Raw genomic sequence first — 22,908 nt, forward strand, 5'->3', positions numbered from 1 at the left:
ATCTTCAGTGGTCGAATTTTGACTATTTTGAGCTCATTAGAATGGTAACTTGACAAGGTTCCAAATGGGACCAGAATTGGCTAATTCCGAGACTGTTTGATATCCCAAAAGCACGTCTTAACTCTTTGATTATCATTTTGCAATTTGGATTATTAATCTTTCCATATCGCGTGATCCAACGAAGATGCTCATAACTCCCTCGTTTGATGTCAGATTGGGTCGATTTTTGGTCATCTAAAAGGTACTTCAGTGCTCTTTCATTCATGGCTTGAATCGTCGAATTCCGAGACCATTTGCGCATCCGTAAGTGGTATCGCAGTCGTAAGTCCTAAAATTTTCCTTCATCTCCTTGTCCAATAGTAATCTTCATAACTCTCTCTTTAGTGGTCAAATTTAGACTATTTTGAACTCATTGGAATGGTAACTTGACAAGCATTCAAGTGGGACCTGAATTGGCTAATTCTGAGACTGTTCGATATCCCAAAAGCACGTCTGAACTCTTCGATTTTCATTTTGCAATTTGGATTATTAATCTTTCCATATCGTGTGATCCAACGGAGATGCTCATACCTCCCTTGTTTGATGTCAGATTGGGGCGATTTTTAGTCCTCTGAAAGGTACTTTAGTGATCTTTCATTCCTGACTTGAATCGACGTATTCCGAAACCATTTGGGCATCCGTTAGGGGGATCGCAGTTGTCGGTCCTGAATTTTTCCTTCACCTCCTTGTCCAATAGTAACCTTCACAACTCTCTCTTCACTGGTTGCATTTAGACTATTTTGACCTCATCGGAATGGTAACTTAACAAGCTTTCAAATGGGAGCCGAATTGGATAATTCTATTATTGTTCGATATCCCAAAAGCACGTTGGAACTCTGCGATCGTTATTTTACAATTTGGATCGTTAATCTTTGAAATCGCGCGATCCAACGGAGATGCTCATAACTCCCTCGTTTGATGTCGGATTGGGGCAATTTTTGGTCATCTGAAAGGTACTTTAGTGCTCTTTCATTCCTGACTTGAATTGTTGTATTCCGAGCCCATTTGCGCATCTGTAAGTGGGATTGCAGTCGTCTGTCCAGAATTTTAACTTCATCTACTTGTCCAATAGTAACCTTCAAAACTCTTTCTTCCGTGGTCGAATTTAGACTATTTTGAGCTCATTAGAATGGTAACTCGACAAGCATCCAAATCGCACCAGAATTGCCTAATTCTAAGATCGTTTGGTATCCCAAAAGACCGTTGGAACTTTTCGATCGTCATTTTACAATTTGGATTGTTAACCTTTCCAAATCGCGCGATCCAATGGAGATGCTCATAACTCCCTCGTTTGAAGTCGGATTGGGTCGATTTTTGGTCATCATAAAGGTACTTTAGTGCTCTTTCATTCCTAACATAAATCGTCGTATTCAGAGACCATTTGCGCATCCGTATGTAGGATCGCAGCCGTTGGTCCTGAATTTTTCCCTCATCTCCTTGTCCAATAGTAACCTTCATAACTCTCTCTTTAGTGGTCAAACTTTGACTATTTAGAGCTCATCCGAATGGTAACTCGACAAGCATCCAAATCGGACCAGAATTTTCTAATTTTGAGACCGTTCGGCATCCCAAAAGCCCGTTGGAACTTTCGATTGTCATTTTGCAATTTGGATTGTCAATCTTTCCAAATCGCACGATCCAACAGAGATGCTCAGGACTCCCTCGTTTGATGTCGGATTGGGACGATTTTTGGTCATCTGAAAGGTACTTTAGTGCTCTTTCATTCTTGACTTGAATCGTCGTATTCCGACCCCATTTGCACATCCATAAGTGGGATCACAGTCGTCAGTCCTGAATTTTTGCTTCATCTCCTTGTCTAAGAGTAACCTTCATAACTCTCTCTTTAGCGGTCGAATTTAGACTATTTTGAGCTCATTGGAATGGTAACTCGATAAGCTTCCAAATGGGACCAGAATTGACTAATTCTGAGACCATTCGATATCCCAAAAGCACGTCTGATCTCTTCGATCGTCATTTTGCAATTTGGAATGTTAATCTTTCCAAATCGCATGATCCAATGGAGATGCTCATAACTCCCTTGTTTGATGTCGGATTGGGTCGATTTTGGGTCATCTGAAAGGTACTTTATTGCTCTTTCATTCCTGACTTGAATTGTCATATTCTGGATCATTTGCGCATCCGTAAGTGGGATCACGGTCGTCGGTCCTGAATTTTTCCCTCATCTCCTTGTCCAGTAGTAACCTTCATAACTCTCTCTTCAGTGGTCGAATTTAGACTATTTTGAGCTCATTGGAATCGTAACTCGACAAGCTTCCAAATGGGACCAGAATTACCTAATTCTGAGACCGTTCGGTATCCCAAAAGCCCGTTGGAACTTTTCGATCGTTATTTTGCAATTTGAATTGTTAACCTTTCCATATCGCGTGATCCAACAGAGATGCTCATAACTCCCTCGTTTGATGTCGGATTGGGTCGATTTTTGGTCATCTGAAAGGTAGTTTAGTGCTCTTTCATTCCTGGCTTGAATCGTCGCATTCCGAGACCATTTGCGCATCCGTAAGTGGCATCGCAGTCGTAAGTCCTGAATTTTTCCTTCATCTCCTTGTCCAATAGTAATCTTCATAACTCTCTCTTCGGTGGTCAAATTCATACTATTTTGAGCTCATTGGAATGGTAACTTGACAAGCATCCAAGTGGGACCCAAATTGGCTAATTTTGAGACTGTCCGATATCCCAAAAGCACGTCTGAACTCTTCGATTTTCATTTTGCAATTTGGATTGTTAATCTTTCCATATCGCGTGATCCAACGGAGATGCTCATACCTCCCTCGTTTGATGTCAGATTGGTGTGATTTTTGGTCATCTGAAAGGTACTTTAGTGATCTTTCATTCCTGACTTGAATCGATGTATTCCGAGACCATTTGGGCATTCGTAAGTGGGATCGCAGTCGTCGGTCCTGAATTTTTCCTTCACCTCCTTGTCCAATAGTAACCTTCATAACTCTCTCTTCAGTGGTTGAATTTAGACTATTTTGACCTCATCGGAATGGTAACTTAACAAGCTTTCAAATGGGAGCCGAATTGGATAATTCTATTATTGTTCGATATCCCAAAAGCATGTTGGAACTCTGCGATCGTTATTTTACAATTTGGATCATTAATCTTTCCAAATCGCGCGATCCGACGGAGATGCTCATGACTCCCTCGTTTGATGTCGGATTGGGGCGAGTTTTGGTCATCTGAAAGGTACTTTAGTGCTCTTTCATTCCTGACTCGAATTGTCGTATTCCGAGCCCATTTGCGCATCTGTAAGTGGGATTGCAGTCATCTGTCCAGAATTTTAACTTCATCTACTTGTCCAATAGTAACATTCAAAACTCTTTCTTCCCTAGTCGAATTTAGACTATTTTGAGCTCATTAGAATGGTAACTCGACAAGCATCCAAATCGCACCAGAATTGCGTAATTCTAAGACCGTTCGGTATCCCAAAAGACCGTTGGAACTTTTCGATCGTCATTTTGCAATTTGGATTGTTAACCTTTCCAAATCGCGCGATCCAACGGACTTGCTCATAACTCCCTCGTTTGAAGTCGGATTGGGTCGTTTTTTGGTCATCATAAAGGTACTTTAGTGCTCTTTCATTCCTAACATAAATCGTCATATTCAGAGACCATTCGCGCATCCGTAAGTAGGATCGCAGCCGTTGGTCCTGAATTTTTCCCTCATCTCCTTGTCCAATAGTAACCTTCATAACTCTCTCTTTAGTGGTCAAACTTTGACTATTTAGAGCTCATCCGAATGGTAACTCGACAAGCATCCAAATCGGACCAGAATTTTCTAATTTTGAGACCGTTCGGCATCCCAAAAGCCCGTTGGAACTTTCGATTGTCATTTTGCAATTTGGATTGTCAATCTTTCCAAATCGCACGATCCAACAGAGATGCTCAGGACTCCCTCGTTTGATGTCGGATTGGGACGATTTTTGGTCATCTGAAAGGTACTTTAGTGCTCTTTCATTCTTGACTTGAATCGTCGTATTCCGACCCCATTTGCACATCCGTAAGTGGGATCGCAGTCGTCAGTCCTGAATTTTTGCTTCATTTCCTTGTCTAAGAGTAACCTTCATAACTCTCTCTTTAGCGGTCGAATTTACACTATTTTGAGCTCATTGGAATGGTAACTCGATATGCTTCCAAATGGGACCAGCATTGGCTAATTCTGAGACCATTCGATATCCCAAAAGCACGTCTGGTCTCTTCGATCGTCATTTTGCAATTTGGAATGTTAATCTTTCCAAATCGCGTGATCCAATGGAGATGCTCATAGCTCCCTTGTTTGATGTCGGATTGGGTCGATTTTGGGTCATCTGAAAGGTACTTTATTGCTCTTTCATTCCTGACTTGAATTGTCATATTCTGGATCATTTGCGCATCCGTAAGTGGGATCACGGTCGTCGGTCCTGAATTTTTCCCTCATCTCCTTGTCCAGTAGTAACCTTCATAACTCTCTCTTCAGTGGTCGAATTTAGACTATTTTGAGCTCATTGGAATCGTAACTCGACAAGCTTCCAAATGGGACCAGAATTACCTAATTCTGAGACCGTTCGGTATCCCAAAAGCCCGTTGGAACTTTTCGATCGTTATTTTGCAATTTGAATTGTTAACCTTTCCATATCGCGTGATCCAACAGAGATGCTCATAACTCCCTCGTTTGATGTCGGATTGGGTCGATTTTTGGTCATCTGAAAGGTTTAGTGCTCTTTCATTCCTAGCTTGAATCGTCGCATTCCGAGACCATTTGCGCATCCGTAAGTGGTATCGCAGTCCTAAGTCCTGAATTTTTCCTTCATCTCCTTGTCCAATAGTAATCTTCATAACTCTCTCTTCAGTGGTCAAATTTAGACTATTTTGAGCTCATTGGAATGGTAACTTGACAAGCATCCAAGTGGGACCCGAATTGGCTAATTTTGAGACTGTCCGATATCCCAAAAGCACGTCTGAACTCTTCGATTTTCATTTTGCAATTTGGATTATTAATCTTTCCATATCGCGTGATCCAACGGAGATGCTCATACCTCCCTCGTTTGATGTCGGATTGGGGTGATTTTTGGTCATCTGAAAGGTACTTTAGTGATCTTTCATTCCTGACTTGAATCGATGTATTCCGAGACCATTTGGGCATTCGTAAGTGGGATCGCAGTCGTCGGTCCTGAATTTTTCCTTCACCTCCTTGTCCAATAGTAACCTTCATAACTCTCTCTTCAGTGGTTGAATTTAGACTATTTTGACCTCATCGGAATGGTAACTTAACAAGCTTTCAAATGGGACCAGAATTGTCTAATTCTAAGACCGTTCGATATCCCAAAAGCCCATTAGAAGTATTCGGTCGTCATTTTGCAATTTGGATTATTAATCTTTCCAAATCGCGCGATCCAACGGAGATGCTCATAACTCCCTCGTTTGATGTCGGATTGGGGCGATTTTTGGTCATCTGAAAGGTACTTTAGTGCTCTTTCATTCCTGACTTGAATTGTCGTATTCCGAGCCCATTTGCGCATCTGTAAGTGGGATTGCAGTCATCTGTCCAGAATTTTAACTTCATCTACTTGTCCAATAGTAACATTCAAAACTCTTTCTTCCCTAGTCGAATTTAGACTATTTTGAGCTCATTAGAATGGTAACTCGACAAGCATCCAAATCGCACCAGAATTGCCTAATTCTAAGACCGTTCGGTATCCCAAAAGACCGTTGGAACTTTTCGATCGTCATTTTGCAATTTGGATTGTTAACCTTTCCAAATCGCGCGATCCAACGGAGATGCTCATAACTCCCTCGTTTGAAGTCGGATTGGGTCGATTTTTGGTCATCATAAAGGTACTTTAGTGCTCTTTCATTCCTAACATAAATCGTCGTATTCAGAGACCATTTGCGCATCCGTAAGTAGGATCGCAGCCGTTGGTCCTGAATTTTTCCCTCATCTCCTTGTCCAATAGTAACCTTCATAACTCTCTCTTTAGTGGTCAAATTTTGACTATTTAGAGCTCATCGGAATGGTAACTCGACAAGCATCCAAATCGGACCAGAATTTTCTAATTCTGAGACCGTTCGGCATCCCAAAAGCCCGTTGGAACTCTTCGATTGTCATTTTGCAATTTGGATTGTTAATCTTTCCAAATCGCACGATCCAACAGAGATGCTCATAACTCCCTCGTTTGATGTCGGATTGGGACGATTTTTGGTCATCTGAAAGGTACTTTAGTGCTCTTTCATTCCTGACTTGAATCGTCGTATTCCGACCCCATTTGCACATCCGTAAGTGGGATAGCAGTCGTCAGTCCTGAATTTTTACTTCATCTCCTTGTCTAAGAGTAACCTTCATAACTCTCTCTTAGTGGTCGAATTTTGACTATTTTGAGCTCATTGGAATGGTAACTCGATAAGCTTCCAAATGGGACCAGAATTGACTAATTCTGAGACCATTCGATATCCCAAAAGCACGTCTGATCTCTTCGATCGTCATTTTGCACGATCCAATGGAGATGCTCATAACTCCCTTATTTAATGTCGGATTGGGACGATTTTGGGTCATCTGAAAGGTACTTTATTGCTCTTTCATTCCTGATTTGAATCGTCATATTCTGGATCATTTGCGCATTCGTAAGTGGGATCACAGTTGTCGGTCCTGAATTTTTCCCTCATCTCCTTGTCCAATAGTAACCTTCATAACTCTCTCTTGAGTGGTCGAATATAGACTATTTTGGGCTCATTGGAATGGTAACTCGACAAGCTTCCAAATGGGACCAGAATTACCCAATTCTGAAACCGTTCGGTATCCCAAAATCCCGTTGGAACTTTTCGATCGTTATTTTGCAATTTGAATTGTTAACCTTTCCAAATTGTGAGATCCAATGGAGATGCTCATAACTCTCTCGTTTGATGTCGGATTAGGTCGATTTTGGGTCATCTGAAAGGTACTTTAGTGCTCGTTCATTCCTGACTTTAATCATCATATTCCGAGACCATTTGCGCATCCGCAAGTGGGATCGCAGTCGTCTGTCCTGAATTTTTACTTCATCTCCTTGTCCAATAGTAATCTTCATAACTCTCTCTTCAGTGGTCAAATTTAGACTATTTTGAGCTCATTGGAATGGTAACTTGACAAGCATCCAAGTGGGACCCGAATTGGCTAATTCTGAGACTGTTCGATATCCCAAAAGCACGTCTGAACTCTTCGATTTTCATTTTGCAATTTGGATTATTAATCTTTCCATATCGCGTGATCCAATGGAGATGCTCATACCTCCCTCGTTTGATGTCGGATTGGGGTGATTTTTGGTCATCTGAAAGGTACTTTAGTGATCTTTCATTCCTGACTTGAATCGACGTATTCCGAGACCATTTGGGCATCCGTAAGTGGGATCGCAGTCGTCGGTCCTGAATTTTTCCTTCACCTCCTTGTCCAATAGTAACCTTCATAACTCTCTCTTCAGTGGTTGAATTTAGACTATTTTGACCTCATCGGAATGATAACTTAACAAGCTTTCAAATGGGACCAGAATTGGCTAATTCTAATACCGTTCGATATCCCAAAAGCACGTTGGAACTCTTCGATCGTTATTTTGCAATTTGGATCGTTAATCTTTCCAAATCGCGCGATCCAACGGAGATGCTCATAACTCCCTCGTTTGATGTCGGATTGGGGCAATTTTTGGTCATCGTAAAGGTACTTTAGTGCTCTTTCATTCCTGACTTGAGTCGTCGTATTCTGCGACCATTTGTGCATCCGTAAGTGGGATCGCAGTGGTCTATCCTGAATATTTCCCTCATCTCCTTTTCCAATAGTAACCTTCATAACTCTCTCTTCAGTGGTTGAATTTAGACTATTTTGAGCTCATTGGAATGGTAACTCGACAAGCATCCAAATCGGACCAGAATTGCCTAATTCTGAGACCGTTCGGTATCCCAAAAGCCCGTTGGAACTTTTCGATCGTAATTTTGCAATTTGGATTGTTAACCTTTCCAAATCGCGCGATCCAACGGAGATGCTCATAACTCCCTCGTTTGATGTCGGATTGGGTCGATTTTTGGTCATCATAAAGGTACTTTAGTGCTCTTTCATTCCTAACATAAATCGTCGTATTCAGAGACCATTTGCGCATCCGTAAGTAGGATCGCAGCCGTTGGTCCTGAATTTTTCCCTCATCTCCTTGTCCAATAGTAACCTTCATAACTCTCTCTTTAGTGGTCAAATTTTGACTATTTAGAGCTCATCGGAATGGTAACTCGACAAGCATCCAAATCGGACCAGAATTTTCTAATTCTGAGACCGTTCGGCATCCCAAAAGCCCGTTGGAACTCTTCGATTGTCATTTTGCAATTTGGATTGTTAATCTTTCCAAATCGCACAATCCAACAGAGATGCTCATAACTCCCTCGTTTGATGTCGGATTGGGACAATTTTTCGTCATCTGAAAGGTACTTTAGTGCTCTTTCATTCCTGACTTGAATCGTCGTATTCCGACCCCATTTGCACATCCGTAAGTGGGATCGCAGTTGTCAGTCCTGAATTTTTACTTCATCTCCTTGTCTAAGAGTAACCTTCATAACTCTCTTTTTAGCGGTCGAATTTAGACTATTTTGAGCTCATTGGAATGGTAACTCGATAAGCTTCCAAATGGGACCAGCATTGGCTAATTCTGAGACCATTCGATATCCCAAAAGCACGTCTGGTCTCTTCGATCGTCATTTTGCAATTTGGAATGTTAATCTTTCCAAATCGCGTGATCCAATGGAGATGCTCATAGCTCCCTTGTTTGATGTCGGATTGGGTCGATTTTGGGTCATCTGAAAGGTACTTTATTGCTCTTTCATTCCTGACTTGAATTGTCATATTCTGGATCATTTGCGCATCCGTAAGTGGGATCACGGTCGTCGGTCCTGAATTTTTCCCTCATCTCCTTGTCCAGTAGTAACCTTCATAACTCTCTCTTCAGTGGTCGAATTTAGACTATTTTGAGCTCACTGGAATCGTAACTCGACAAGCTTCCAAATGGGACCAGAATTACCTAATTCTGAGACCGTTCGGTATCCCAAAAGCCCGTTGGAACTTTTCGATCCTTATTTTGCAATTTGAATTGTTAACCTTTCCATACCGCGTGATCCAACAGAGATGCTCATAACTCCCTCGTTTGATGTCGGATTGGGTCGATTTTTGGTCGTTTGAAAGGTCGTTTAGTGCTCTTTCATTCCTGGCTTGAATCGTCGCATTCCGAGACCATTTGCGCATCCGTAAGTGGCATCGCAGTCGTAAGTCCTGAATTTTTCCTTCATCTCCTTGTCCAATAGTAATCTTCATAACTCTCTCTTCGGTGGTCAAATTCATACTATTTTGAGCTCATTGGAATGGTAACTTGACAAGCATCCAAGTGGGACCCAAATTGGCTAATTTTGAGACTGTCCGATATCCCAAAAGCACGTCTGAACTCTTCGATTTTCATTTTGCAATTTGGATTGTTAATCTTTCCATATCGCGTGATCCAACGGAGATGCTCATACCTCCCTCGTTTGATGTCAGATTGGGGTGATTTTTGGCCATCTGAAAGGTACTTTAGTGATCTTTCATTCCTGACTTGAATCGATGTATTCCGAGACCATTTGGGTATTCGTAAGTGGGATCGCAGTCGTCGGTCCTGAATTTTTCCTTCACCTCCTTGTCCAATAGTAACCTTCATAACTCTCTCTTCAGTGGTTGAATTTAGACTATTTTGACCTCATCGGAATGGTAACTTAACAAGCTTTCAAATGGGACCAGAATTGGCTAATTCTAATACTGTTCGATATCCCAAAAGCCCGTTGGAACTCTTCGATCGTCATTTTGCAATTTGGATTGTTAATCTTTCCAAATCGCGCGATCCAACGGAGATGCTCATAACTCCCTCGTTTGATGTCGGATTGGGGCGATTTTTGGTCATCTGAAAGGTACTTTAGTGCTCTTTCATTCCTGACTTGAATTGTCGTATTCCGAGCCCATTTGCGCATCTGTAAGTGGGATCGCAGTCGTCGGTCCTGAATTTTTCCCTCATCTCCTTTTCCAATAGTAACCTTCATAACTCTCTCTTCAGTGGTTGAATTTAGACTATTTTGAGCTCATTAGAATGGTAACTCGACAAGCATCCAAATCGGACCAGAATTGCCTAATTCTGAGACCGTTCGGTATCCCAAAAGCCCGTTGGAACTTTTCGATCGTCATTTTGCAATTTGGATTGTTAACCTTTCCAAATCGCGCGATCCAACGGAGATGCTCATAACTCCCTCGTTTGATGTCGGATTGGGTCGATTTTTGGTCATCATAAAGGTACTTTAGTGCTCTTTCATTCCTAACATAAATCGTCATATTCAGAGACCATTTGTGCATCCGTAAGTGGGATCGCAGTCGTTGGTCCTGAATTTTTCCCTCATCTCCTTGTCCAATAGTAACCTTCATAACTCTCTCTTTAGTGGTCAAATTTTGACTATTTAGAGCTCATCGGAATGGTAACTCGACAAGCATCCAAATCGGACCAGAATTTTCTAATTCTGAGACCGTTCGGCATCCCAAAAGCCCGTTGGAACTCTTCGATTGTCATTTTGCAATTTGGATTGTTAATCTTTCCAAATCGCACGATCCAACAGAGATGCTCATAACTCCCTCGTTTGATGTCGGATTGGGGCGATTTTTGGTCATCTGAAAGGTACTTTAGTGCTCTTTCATTCCTAACTTGAATCGTCGTATTCCTAGCCCATTTGCACATCCGTAAGTGGGATCACAGTCGTCAGTCCTGAATTTTTACTTCATCTCCTTGTCTAATAGTAACCTTCATAACTCTCTCTTTAGTGGTCGAATTTAGACTATTTTGAGCTCATTGGAATGGTAACTCAATAAGCTTCCAAATGGGACCAGAATTGACTAATTCTGAGACCATTCGATATCCCAAAAGCACGTCTGAACTCTTCGATCGTCATTTTGCAATTTGGAATGTTAATCTTTCCAAATCGCATGATCCAATGGAGATGCTCATAACTCCCTTGTTTGATGTCGGATTGGGTCGATTTTTGGTCATCTGAAAGGTACTTTAGTGCTCTTTCATTCCTGACTTGAATCATCATATTCCGAGACCATTTGCGCATCCGTAAGTGGGATCACAGTCGTCGGTCCTGAATTTTTCCTTCATCTCCTTGTCCAATAGTAACCTTCATAACTCTCTCTTAAGTGGTCGAATTTAGACTATTTTGAGCTCATTGGAATGGTAACTCGACAAGCTTCCAAATCGGACCAGAATTACCTAATTCTGAGACCGTTCGGTATCCCAAAAGCCCGTTGGAACTCTTCGATCGTCATTTTGCAATTTGGATTGTTAATCTTTCCAAATCGCGTGATCCAACAGAGATGCTCATAACTCCCTCGTTTGATGTCGGATTGGGTCGATTTTTGGTCATCTGAAAGGTACTTTAGTGCTCTTTCATTCCTGACTTGAATCGTCGTATTTCGAGATCATTTACGCATCTGTAAGTGGGATTGCAATCGTCAGTCCTGAATTTTTCCTTCATCTCCTTGTCCAATAGTAACCTTCATAACTCTCTCTTCAGTGGTCAAATTTAGACTATTTTGAGCTCATTGGAATGGTAACTCGACAAGCTTCCAAATGGGACCCGAATTGGCTAATTCTGAGACTGTTCGATATCCCAAAAGCACGTCTGAACTCTTCGATCGTCATTTTGCAATTTGGATTGTTAATCTTTCCATATCGCGTGATCCAACGGAGATGCTCAAAACTCCCTCGATTGATGTCGGATTGGGTCGATTTTTGGTCATCTGAAAGGTACTTTAGTGCTCTTTCATTCCTGACTTTAATCATCGTATTTTAAGACCATTTGGGCATCCGTAAGTGGGATCGCAGTCATCGGTCCTAAATTTTTCCTTCATCTCCTTGTCCAATAGTAACCTTCATAACTCTCTCTTCAGTGGTTGAATTTAGACTATTTTGAGCTCATTGGAATGGTAACTTGACAAGCTTCTAAATGGGACCAGAATTGGCTAATTTTAAGAATGTTCGATATCCCAAAAGCACGCTGGAACTCTTCGATCATAATTTTACAATTTGGAATGTTAATCTTTCCAAATCTCGCGATCCAACGGAGATGCTCATAACTCCCTCGTTTGATGTCGGATTGGGTCGATTTTGGGTCATCTGAAAGGTACTTTTGTGCTCTTTCATTCCTGACTTGAATCGTCATATTCCGAGCCCATTTGCGCATCCGTAAGTGGGATCGCTGTCGGCTAGCCTAAATTTTTATTCATCTCCTTGTCCAATAGTAACCATCACAACATTTTCTTCCGTTGTCGAATTTAGACCATTTTCAGCTCATTAGAATGGTAACTCGGCAAGCATCCAAATCGGACCAGAATTGCCTAATTCTGAGACCGTTTGGTATCCCAAAAGCCCGTTGGAACTTGTTGATCGTCATTTTGCAATTTGGATTGTTAACCTTTCCAAATCATGCGATCCAACGGAGATGCTCATAACTCCCTCGTTTGATGTCGGATTGGGTCGATTTTTGGTCATCATAAAGATACTTCAGTGCTCTTTCATTCCTAACATAAATCGTCGTATTCCGAGACCATTTGCGCATCCGTAAATGGGATTGCAGTCATTGGTCTTGAATTTTTCCCTCATCTCCTTGTCCAATAGTAACCTTCATAACTCTCTCTTTAGTGGTCAAATTTAGACTATTTTGAGCTCATTGGAATGGTAACTCGACAAGCATCCAAATCGGACCAGAATTGCCTAATTCTGAGACCGTTCGGTATCCCAAAAGCCCGTTGGAACTCTTCGATTGTCATTTTGCAATTTGGATTGTTAATCTTTCCAAATCGCACGATCCAACGGAGATGCTCATAACTCCCTCGTTTGATGTCGGATTGGGACGATTTTTGGTCATCTGAAAGGTACTTTAGTGCTCTTTCATTCCTGACTTGAATCGTCGTATTCCGAGCCCATTTGCACATCCGTAAGTGGGATCGCAGTCGTCAGTCCTGAATTTTTACTTCATCTCCTTGTCTAATAGTAACCTTCATAACTCTCTCTTTAGTGGTCGAATTTAGACTATTTTGAGCTCATTGGAATGGTAACTCGATAAGCTTCCAAATGGGACCAGAATTGACTAATTCTGAGACCATTCGATATCCCAAAAGCACGTCTGAACTCTTCGATCGTCATTTTGCAATTTGGAATGTTAATCTTTCCAAATCGCACGATCCAATGGAGATGCTCATAACTCCCTTATTTAATGTCGGATTGGGTCGATTTTGGGTCATCTGAAAGGTACTTTATTGCTCTTTCATTCCTGACTGGAATCGTCGTATTCCGAGCCCATTTGCGCATCCTTAAGTAGGATCACAGACGTCGGTCCTGAATTTTTCCCTCATCTCCTTGTCCAAAGGTAACCTTCATAACTCTCTCTTCATTGGTCGAATTTAGAGTATTTTGGGCTCATTGGAATGGTAACTCACAAGCTTCCAAATGGGACTAGAAATGTCTAATTCTGAGACCGTTCAGTATCCCAAAAGCCCGTTGGAACTTTTCGATCGTCATTTTGCAATTTGGATTGTTAACCTTTCCAAATCGCGCGATCCAACAGAGATGCTCATAACTCCCTCGTTTGATGTCGGATTGGGTCGATTTTTGGTCATCTGAAAGGTACTTTAGTGCTCTTTCATTCCTAACTTGAATCGTCGTATTCCGAGACCATTTGCGCATCCGTAAGTGGGATCGCAGTCGTCAGTCCTGAATTTTTCCTTCATCTCCTTGTCCAATAGTAACCTTCATAACTCTCTCTTTAGTGGTCAAATTTAGACTATTTTGAGCTCATTGGAATGGTAACTTGACAAGCTTCCAAATGGGACCAGAATTGGCTAATTCTGAGACTGTTCGATATCCCAAAAGCACGTTGGAACTCTTCGATCGTCATTTTGCAATTTGGATTGTTAATCTTTCCATATCGCGTGATCCAACGGAGATGCTCATAACTCCCTCGTTTGATGTCGGATTGGGTCGATTTTTGGTCATCTGAAAGGTACTTTAGTGCTCTTTCATTCCTGACTTGAATCGTCATATTCCGAGACCATTTGCACATCCGTAAGTGGGATCGCAGTCGTCGGTCCTGAATTTTTCCACCACCTCCCTGTCCAATAGTAACCTTCATAACTCTCTCTTCAGTGGTCAAATTTAGACTATTTTGAGCTCATCCGAATGTAACTTAACAAGCTTTCAAATGGGACAGAATTGGATAATTCTAATATCGATTGATATCCCAAAAGCAGGTTGGAACTATTTGATCATTATTTTGGAATTTGGATTGTTAATCATTCCAAATTGCGCGATCCAATGGAGATGCTCATAACTTCCTCGGTTGATATCGGATTAGGTCAATTTTTGGTCATGTGAAAGGTACTTTAGTGCTCTTTCATTCTTGACTTGAGTCGTCGTATTCCGAGACCATTTGCGCATCTGTAAGTGGGATCGAAGTTGTCTATCCTGAATTTTTACTTCATCTACTTGTCCAATAGTAACCTTCATAATTCTTTCTTCCGTGGTCAAATTTAGACTATTTTGACCTCATTGGAATGGTAACTCGACAAGCATCCAAATCGGACCAGAATTGCCTAATTCTGAGACCGTTCGGTATCCCAAAAGCCCGTTGGAACTTTTCGATCGTCATTTTGCAATTTGGATTGTTAACCTTTCCAAATCGTGCAATCCAACGGAGATGCTCATAACTCCCTCGTTTGATGTCGGATTGGGTCAATTATTGGTCATCATAAAGTTACTTTAGTGCTCTTTCATTCCTGAATTAAATCATCGTATTCCAAGACCATTTGCACATCCCTAATGGGATTGCAGTCCTCGGTCTTGAATTTTTCCATCCTCTCCTTGTCCAGTAGTAACCTTCATAATTCTCTCTTTAGTGGTCAAATTTTGACTATTTTGAGCTCATTGGAATGGTAACTCGACAAGCATCCAAATCGGACCAGAATTGTCTAATTCTAAGACCGTTCAGTATCCCAAAAGCCCGTTGGAACTTTTCGATTGTCATTTTGCAATTTGGGTTGTTAATCTTTTCAAATCGCACGATCCAACAGAGATGCTCATAACTCCCTCGTTTGATGTCGGATTGGGTCAATTTATGGTCATCTGAAAGGTACTTTAGTGCTCTTTCATTCCTGACTTGAATCGTCGTATTCTGAGACCATTTGCACATCCGTAAGTGGGATCGCAGTCGTCGGTCCTGAATTTTTCCTTCATCTCCTTGTCTAATAGTAACCTTCATAACTCTCTCTTCAATGGTCGAGTTTAGACTATTTTTAGCTCATTGGAATGGTAACTCGACAAGCATCCAAATCGGACCAGAATTTTCTAATTCTGAGACCGTTCGGCATCCCAAAAGTCCGTTGGAACTCTTCGATTGTCGTTTTGCAATTTGGATTGTTAATCTTTCCAAATCGCATGATCCAATGGAGTTGCTCATAACTCCCTTATTTATTGTCGGATTGGGTCGATTTTGGGTCATCTGAAAGGTACTTTATTGCTCCTTCATTCCTGACTTGAATCGTCATATTCTAGATCATTTGCGCATCCGTAAGTGGGATCGCAGTCGTCGGTCCTGAATTTTTCCCTCATCTCCTTGTCCAATAGTAACCTTCATAACTCTCTCTTCAGTGGTCGAATTTAGACTATTTTGAGCTCATTGGAATGGTAACTCGACAAGCTTCCAAATGGGACCAGAATTACCTAATTCTGAGACCGTTCGGTATCCCAAAAGCCCGTTGGAACTTTTCGATCGTCATTTTGGAATTTGGATTGTTAACCTTTCCAAATCGCGTGATCCAACAGAGATGCTCATAACTCCCTCATTTGATGTCAGATTGGGTAGATATTTGGTCATCATAAAGGTACTTTAGTGCTCTTTCATTACTGACTTAAATCGTTGTATTTCGAGAGCATTTGCGCATTCATAAGTGGGATCGCAGTCGTCGGTCCTGAATTTTTCCCTGATCTCCTTGTCCAATAGTAACCTTCATAACTCTCTCTTTAGTGGTCAAATTTAGACTATTTAGAGCTCATTGGAATGGTAACTTGACAAGCATCCAAATGGGACCAGAATTCGCTAATTCTGAGACCGTTTAATATCCCAAAAGCATATTGGAACTCTTCGATTGTCATTTTGCAATTTGGACTGTTAATCTTTTCAAATCGCGTGATCCAACGGAGATGCTCATAACTCCCTCGTTTGATGTCGGATTGGGGTGATTTTTGGTCATCTGAAAGGTACTTTAGTGCTCTTTCATTCCTGACTTGAATCGTCGTATTCCGAGACCATTTGGGCATCCGTAAGTGGGATCGCAATCGTCGGTCCTGAATTTTTCCTTCATCTCCTTGTCCAATAGTAACCTTCATAACTCTCTCTTTAGTGGTCAAATTTAGACTATTTTGAGCTCATTGGAATGGTAACTTAACAAGCTTCCAAATGGGACCAGAATTGGCTAATTCTGAGACCGTTCGATATCCCAAAAGCACGTTGGAACTCTTCGATCGTTATTTTGCAATTTGGATCGTTAATCTTTCCAAATCGAGCGATCCAACGGAGATGCTCATAACTCCCTCGTTTGATGTCGGATTGGCTCAATTTTTGGTCATCTGAACGGTACTTTAGTCCTCTTTCATTCCTGACTTGAATTGTCATATTCCGAGAGGATTTGCACATCCATAAGTGGTATCACAGTCATCACTCCTGAATTTTTTACTTCATCTCCATCACCAATAGTAACCTTCATAACTATCTCTTCATTGGTCGAATTTAGACTATTTTGAGCACATTAGAATGGTAACTCGACAAGCATCCAAATGGGACCAGAATTGCCTAATTCTAAGACCGTTCGGTATCCCAAAAGCCCGTTGGAACTTTTCGATCGTCATTTTGCAATTTGGATTGTTAACCTTTCCAAATCGCGCGATCCAATGGAGATGCTCATAACTCCCTCGTTTGATGTCGGATTGGGTCGATTTTTGGTCATCATAAAGGTACTTTAGTGCTCTTTCATTCCTGACTTGAATCGTCGTGTTCCGAGCCCATTTGCGCATCCGTAAGTAGGATCGCAGTCGTCGGTCCTGAATTATTTCCAGATCTCCTTGTCCAATAGTAACCTTCATAACTCTCTCTTTAGTGGTCAAATTTAGACTATTTAGAGCTCATTGGAATGGTAACTCGACAAGCATCCAAATCGGACCAGAATTGCCTAATTTTGAGACCGTTCGGTATCCCAAAAGCCCGTTGGAACTCTTCGATTGTCATTTTGCAATTTGGATTGTTAATCTTTCCAAATCGCGCGATCCAACGGAGATGCTCATAACTCCCTCGTTTGATGTCGGATTGGGGCGATTTTTGGTCAACTGAAAGGTACTTTAGTGCTCTTTCATTCTTGACTTGAATCGTCGTATTTCGAGCCCATTTGCACATCCGTAAGTGGGATCGCAGTCGTCGGTCCTGAATTTTTCCTTCATCTCCTTGTCTAATAGTAACCTTCATAACTCTCTCTTTAGTGGTCGAATTTAGACTATTTTGAGCTCATTGGAATGGTAACTCGACAAGCTTCCAAATGGGACCAGAATTGGCTAATTCTGAGACCATTCGATATCCCAAAAGCACGTCTGAACTCTTCGATCGTCATTTTGCAATTTGGATTGTTAATCTTTCCAAATCGCGTGATCCAATGGAGATGCTCATAACTCCCTCGTTTGATGTCGGATTGGGTCGATTTTGGGTCATCTGAAAGGTACTTTAGTGCTCTTTCATTCCTGACTTGAATCGTCATATTCCGAGATCATTTGCGCATCCGTAAGTGGGATCGCAGTCGTCGGTCCTGAATTTTTCCTTCATCTCCTTGTCCAATAGTAACCTTCATAACTCTCTCTTCAGTGGTCGAATTTAGACTATTTTGAGCTCATTGGAATGGTAACTCGACAAGCTTCCAAATGGGACCAGAATTACCTAATTCTGAGACCGTTCGGTATCCCAAAAGCCCGTTGGAACTTTTCGATCGTCATTTTGCAATTTGGATTGTTAACCTTTCCAAATCGCGCGATCCAATGGAGATGCTCATAACTCCCTCGTTTGATGTCGGATTGGGTCGATTTTTGGTCATCTGAAAGGTACTTTAGTGCTCTTTCATTCCTGACTTGAATCGTCGTATTTCGAGACCATTTGCGCATCCGTAAGTGGGATCGCAGTTGTCAGTCCTGAATTTTTCCTTCATCTCCTTGTCCAATAGTAACCTTCATAACTCTCTCTTTAGTGGTCGAATTTAGACTATTTTGAGCTCATTGGAATGGTAACTTGACAAGCTTCCAAATGGGACCAGAATTGGCTAATTCTGAGATCGTTCGATATCCCAAAAGCACGTTGGAACTCTTCGATTGTCATTTTGCAATTTGGATTGTTAATCTTTCCAAATCGCGCGATCCAACGGAGATGCTCATAACTCCCTCGTTTGATGTCGGATTGGGTTGATTTTTGGTCATCTGAAAGGTACTTTAGTGCTCTTTCATTCCTGACTTGAATCGTTGTATTCCGAGACCATTTGCGCATTCGTAAGTGGGATCGCAGTCGTCGGTCCTGAATTTTTCCTTCATCTCCTTGTCCAATAGTAACCTTCATAACTCTCTCTTCAGTGGTTGAATTTAGACTATTTTGAGCTCATTGGAATGGTAACTTGACAAGCTTCCAAATGGGACCAAAATTGGCTAATTCTAATACCGTTCGATATCTCAAAAGCATGTTGGAACACTTCGATCGTTATTTTGCAATTTGGATTGTTAATCTTTCCAAATCGCGCGTTCCAACGGAGATGTCGGATTGGGTCGATTTTTGGTAATCTTAAAGGAACTTTAGTGCTTTTTCAATCCTAGCTTGATGTCGGATTGGGATGATTTGAGGTCATCTGAAAGGTACTTTAGTTCTCTTTCATTCCTTCATCTCCTTGTCCAATACTAACCTTCATAACTCTCTCTTTAGTCGAATTTAGACTATTTTGAGCTCATTGGAATGGTAACTCGACAAGCATCCAAATCAAACCATAATTGCCTAATTCTAAGACCGTTCAGTATCCCAAAAGCCCGTTGGAACTCTTCGATCGTCATTTCGCAATTTGGATTGTTAATCTTTCCAAATCGCGCGATCCAACGGAGATGCCCATAACTCCCTCGTTTGATGTCGGATTGGGTCGATTTTTGGTCATCATAAAGGTACTTTAGTGCTCTTTCATTCCTGACTTGAATCGTCATATTCAGAGACCATTTTCGCATCTGTAAGTGGGATTGCAGTCCTCGGTCCTGAATTTTTTCCTCATCTCCTTGTCCAATAGTAACCTTCATAACTCTCTCTTTAGTGGTCAAATTTAGACTATTTTGAGCTCATTGGAATGGTAACTCGACAAGCATCCAAATCGGACCAGAATTGCCTAATTCTAAGACCGTTCCATATCCCAAAAGCCCGTTGGAACTCTTCGATTGTCATTTTGCAATTTGGATTGTTAATCTTTCCAAATCGCACGATCCAACGGAGATGCTCATAACTCCCTCGTTTGATGTCGGATTGGGTCAATTTTTGGTCATCTGAAAGGTACTTTAGTGCTCTTTCATTCCTGACTTGAATCGTCGTATTCTGAGACCATTTGTGCATCATAAGTGGGATCGCAGTCGTCGGTCCTGAATTTTTCCTTCATCTCCTTGTCCAATAGTAACCTTCATAACTCCTTCTACCATCGTCGAATTTAGACTATTTTGAGCTCATTGGAATGGTAACTCGACAAGCTTCCAAATGGGACCAGAATTGTCTAATTCTGAGACCATTCGATATCCCAAAAGCACGTATGAACTCTTCGATCGTCATTTTGTAATTTGAAATGTTAATCTTTCCAAATCGCATGATCCAATGGAGATGCTCATAACTCCCTTATTTAATGTCGGATTAGGTCGATTTTGGGTCATCTGAAAGGTACTTTATTGCTCCTTCATTCCTAACTTGAATCGTCATATTCTAGATCATTTGCGCATCCGTAAGTGGGATCGCGGTCGTCGGTCCTGAATTTTTCCCTCATCTCCTTGCCCAATAGTAACCTTCATAACTCCCTCTTCAGTGGTCGAATTTTGACTATTTTGAGCTCATTAGAATGGTAACTTGACAAGGTTCCAAATGGGACCAGAATTGGCTAATTCCGAGACTGTTTGATATCCCAAAAGCCCGTTGGAACTTTTCGATCATTATTTTGCAATTTGAATTGTTAACCTTTCCAAATCGCGCGATCCAACGGAGATGCTCATAACTCCCTCATTTGATGTCGGATTGGGTCGATTTTGGGTCATCTGAAAGGTACTTTAGTACTCTTTCATTCCTGGCTTGAATCGTCATATTCCGAGACCATTTGCGCATCCACAAGTGGGATCGCAGTCGTCCGTCCTGAATTTTTACTTCATCTACTTGTCCAATAGTAACCTTCATAACTCTTTCTTTAGTGGTCAAATTTAGACTATTTTGAGCTCATTGGAATGGTAACTTGACAAGCATTCAAGTGGGACTGAATTGGCTAATTCTAAGACTGTTCGATATCCCAAAAGCACATCTGAACTCTTCGATTTTCATTTTGCAATTTGGATTGTTAATCTATACAAATAGCGTGTATCCATGGAGTTGCTCAAAACTCCCTTGTTTAATGTCGGATTGGGTTGATTTTTGGTCATCTCAAAGGTACTTTAGTGCTCTTTCATTCCTAAATTGAATAGTCATATTCCGAGACCATTTGGGCATCCGTAAGTGGGATCGCAGTCGTCGGTCTTGAATTTTTCCTTCACCTCCTAGTCCAATAGTAACCCTCATAACTCTCTCTTCAGTGGTTGAATTTAGACTATTTTGACCTCATCGGAATGGTAACTTAACAAGCATCCAAATCGGACTAGAATTGCTTAATTCTAACACAGTTCGGTATCCCAAAAGCTCGTTGGAACTCTTCAATCGTTATTTTGCAATTTGGATTGTTAATCTTTCCAAATCTCGAGATCAAATAGAGATGCTCATAACTCCCTCGTTTGATGTCGGATTGGGGCGATTTTTGGTCATTTGAAAGGTACTTTAGTGCTCTTTCATTCCTGACTTGAGTCGTCATATTCCGAGCCTAATTGCGCATCCGTAAGTGGGATCGCAGTCGTCGGTCCTGAATTTTTCCATCATCTCCTTGTCCAATAGTAACCATCATAACTCTCTCTTCAGTAGTCAAATTTAGACTATTTTGAGCTCATTGGAATGGTAACTCGACAAGCATCCAAATCGGACCAGAATTGCCTAATTCTAAGACCGTTCGGTATCCCAAAAGCCCGTTGGAACTTGTCGATCGTCATTTTGCAATTTGGATTGTTAACCTTTCCAAATCATGCAATCCAATGGAGATACTCATAACGCCCTCGTTTGATGTCGGATTGGGTCAATTTTTGGTCATCATAAAGTTACTTTAGTGCTCTTTCATTCCTGACTTAAATTGTCATATTCTAAGCCCATTCGCGCATCTGTAAGTGGGATCACTGTCGTCGGTCCTGAATTTTCCCTGATCTCCTTGTCCAATAGTAACCTTCATAACTCCCTCTTTAGTGGTCAAATTTAGATTATTTAGAGCTCATTGGAATGATAACTTGACAAGCATCCAAATCGGACCAGAATTGCCTAATTCTGAGACCGTTCGGTATCCCAAAAGCCAGTTGGAAGTCTTCGATTGTCATTTTACAATTTGAATTATTAATGTTTCCAAATCGCGTGATCCAACGGAGATGCTCATAACTCCCTCGTTTGATGTTGGATTGGGTTGATTTTTGGTCATCTGAATGGTACTTTAGTGCTCTTTCGTTCCTGACTGGAATCGTCGTACAGCGAGACCATTTAGGCATCCGTCAGTGCGATCGCAATCGTCGATCTGAATTTTTCCTTCATCTCCTTGTCCAATAGTAACCTTCATAACTCTCTCTTCACTGGTCGAATTTAGACTATTTTGAGCTCATTGGAATGGTAACTCGACAAACTTCTAAATGGGACCGGAATTGGCTAATTCTAAGATCATTCAATATCCCAAAAGCATGTTTGAACTCTTCGATCGTCATTTTACAATTTGGGTTGTTAATCTTTCCAAATCGCGCGATCCAACGGAGATGCTCATAACTCCCTCGTTTGATGTCGGATTGGGTCGATTTTGGGTCATCTGAAAGGTACTTTAGTGCTCATTCATTCCTAACTTGAATCGTCCTATTTCGAACCCATTTGCACATCCGTAAGTGCGATCGCAGTCATCGGTCCAGAAATTTTCCCACATCTTCTTGTCCAATAGTAACCTTCATAACTCTCTCTTCAGTGGACGAATTTAGACTATTTTGAGCTCATTGGAATGGTAACTCGACAAGCTTCCAAATGGGACCAGAATTACCTAATTCTGAGACCGTTCGGTATCCCAAAAGCCCGTTGGAACTTTTCGATCGTTATTTTGCAATTTGAATTGTTAACCTTTCCAAATCGCGTGATCCAACGGAGATGCTCATAACTCCCTCGTTTGATGTTGGATTGGGTCGATTTTAGGTCATCTGAAAGGTACTTTAGTGCTCTTTCATTCCTGACATAAATCATCATATTCTGAGACCATTTGCGCATCCGCATGTTGGATCGCAGTCGTCTGTCCTGAATTTGTACTTCATCTCCTTGTCCAGTAGTAACCTTCATAACTCTCTCTTCAGTGGTTAAATTAAGAATATTTTGAGCTCATTCGAATGGTAGTTTGACAAGC

This window comes from Magnolia sinica, chromosome 13 (genome assembly GCF_029962835.1).
Source record: "Magnolia sinica isolate HGM2019 chromosome 13, MsV1, whole genome shotgun sequence".
Taxonomy (NCBI): Eukaryota; Viridiplantae; Streptophyta; class Magnoliopsida; order Magnoliales; family Magnoliaceae; genus Magnolia; species Magnolia sinica.